At 40.7% G+C, this 2,727-nt stretch overlaps 1 non-coding gene across 1 annotated transcript; it reads right to left on the bottom strand.

Moving 5' to 3' along the window:
- Positions 1 to 1,196: 1,196 nt before the first annotated feature.
- LOC116556858 lies at positions 1,197 to 1,299 on the bottom strand. The gene has a single exon (XR_004271201.1). It is a non-coding gene; the product is annotated as a small nucleolar RNA U13 (small nucleolar RNA).
- Positions 1,300 to 2,727: the final 1,428 nt, after the last annotated feature.

The following is a 2,727-nucleotide window of genomic DNA, read 5'->3' on the forward strand; positions in this document are numbered from 1 at the left end:
TTCGGGCAAACTGGCTGTATCCCTGACCTTTTAACCACCATCTCTCAGAAGGTCAAAGTGCCTGACAAACATGGAGATGGAACTCAATACTTTATTTGTTTTACTTTCTGAAAGGTAATGTGGTGCAATGAAAAGAACTTGGGTTTTAGAATCAGACTAACGTAAATCCCATTTAATTGCTGTGGGAATTTGGGACAAAAGAGCCCTGCCTGGCTTTCCCTGCCTGGCACGGTTCGCACACGGGATAACTGGACAAAGAACTTTCCATTTGAAACCCCTCTGGTCTCCAGATGGAGGCATGGAGCCAGGAAATTCCTGCATTTGAAACCCCTCCCCTAGCAGGCTGGGGAAGGGAAGTTTCTTTAACACAGTCCCTCACTGGGATATGTGCATTTACCGGCACCAAACCTGGCACTTGATGGGTACTCAAGTAAACATTCATTTTAATCTTCTTCCTAGGCAGCCATATGTAGAGCACTGAAATATACTTCTGTGAGTATCCTAATATTTTAAAGCTTTCTTCCTTCTAATAACTTACAGAAACAAACAGGACAAATAAAAGCCATGCAGTCATAGTGGCAGAGACAGGAGACAGCCACAAGTCCCTGGTGAAACCCCACCTTCAAGCCTAAAACAGCCTGAACTGGAAAAACCCGAATGAAGCCCGCCCTTTCCTGACTGATTCTTTCTGAATAACGCCCACCTGCTCACTGGGAGGTTGGGTGGAGTCTGAGGAAGTTCATGCCATTTGCAGGGGGAAGGAGCCTGGCCTCTCTTGTTCCTGGGTGGTGACCTGGGATTCAGTCTGTGAGGCGGGAAATCTGCTAGCAGGACTCTCGCTTTGCTGAGAGTTATTTTTCCTTTTTTCCTTTTCGCCCAATAAATTCCGTTTCCCTCACCCTTCTATGTGTCTGCAAGCCTATTATCTTTCCTGGTCATGTGGCAGGAGCCCAGGGTTAGCCGAACTAAGGAGAAGTTCTGCAACAACAGTATCTCAGGATCTCTCTGAAACTTTCCTGGGATTTTTTTCTGATGGAAGGAAAGTAAGAAATAGGAAAGATGTTTAAGGAAGCACCCATCCCTGTAGTAAATGATACCAAATAAGACAGAATGGGCAGCCAGAGTGATAGTCATCTTGTTAATGTAATCAACATTCACCTTGTATTCTGCCAAATTCCTTTTTATTTTTTTTTTCAAGTCTGACAGATAATGTGCCAACGTCTCATGAGGTTCAAGGGTGGCACATCTCACACATACATGTGAACATCCAATCATGATGCTCATGAACTATACAGGCATCTCCAAATTCCTCTTGAGTTAACTAAACCTACTGCAAAGTTGATTTAACCTCTGATAAACTGAAATGCTCTATGATACAGCACTTTTTAAAATCTTCTCTCAAATCTCAAATGCTTTAAGACAAATCCACTTCTTTCTTTCATCTTAGGGTAATAAAATCATTATTCAAACACTGCAAAAGCATGAATTTCATTTCCTTGCCCCTTCCTTTACTGGGATATTTTACCAATTAATATTTACTATACAGAGTGGGCCTGTTTTAACATTGCACTCCAGAAAGCCTCTTACTAAACTATTTTCTTGAGAGCACAATGTCTTGCCATAAAGATAACTCCCAAGATCTTTTCTCGTAACCTCTATTAGAATGTAAATCACAATAGCAAATATGCACTGACACAAATACCCTGTAGGTTAAGTTGCTTACACCTGACTAGGAGTTGCCATAAAATCCTGATCAAGTTTGTCAGATTTGACATAGGATTCTAAGACTTAATAGGCAATATTTTTAATATCTCCCTGGAACTCCCAAAGCTATATCTGAGACAATGATAAAAATCCATGAAATTAATTTCATCCTCAAAATCAAAGCAGCTGTATTAATAATTAATACATTTCAAAGCTATCTCAATTGTGACTACAAATCTAGCACAGATTGAGATCAAACCTGGAACACAATTCAATTTTCCAGCCTTTGACCTAAATGCTGATAGTGAAACTGCTGACCCAAAAATACCTATTACATTAACCATCATTCACATCATCATCACCACCATCCTGTCCTTTGCACAAGTAGACATCTACTGACTCACTTTTTAGAAGCCTTTGTCCTTGAAATATTTTGTTTGTTAGAATGTTGAATTTGATCCATACATTTTTACTCAATTTTAATTCTCATCAACGTTTTTAAGGACACTAGCCAGGATTAAATGAGTAGTCTATGGCCAAGAACAAAAACAGAGTTAACCATTTTACCAGGAAATCAAACCCTTTACCTTGATCCAATAAGCATCTACAGAGTTACGGTGAATCACACTGACATGGTTTAAATCTGTGTTCCCACCCCAATCTCAGGTTGAAATGTAATCCCCAATGCTGAAGGTGGGGCCTGGTGGGAGGTGACTGGATCATAAGGGCAGTTTCTGAAGGTTCAACACCATCCCCCTTGGTGCTATCATAGCAATAGTGAGTTCTCATGAGATCTGGTTGTTTAAAAGTGTGTGGCAACTTCCCCTCTCTCTCTTGCTCCTACTCTGGCCATGTAAGATGTGCCTGCTTCCCCTTTGTCTCCTGCCATGATTTTAAGTTTCCTGAGGCCTCCTCAGAAGCAGAAGCTGCTATGCTTCCTGTACAACCTACAGAATCATGAGCCAATTAAAACTCTTTTCTTTACAAATTACCCAGTCTCAGGTATTTCTTTATAGCAATGGA

This window comes from Sapajus apella, unplaced genomic scaffold, assembly GCF_009761245.1.
Source record: "Sapajus apella isolate SASKATOON/1434 unplaced genomic scaffold, GSC_monkey_1.0 scaffold17, whole genome shotgun sequence".
Classification (NCBI taxonomy): Eukaryota; Metazoa; Chordata; class Mammalia; order Primates; family Cebidae; genus Sapajus; species Sapajus apella.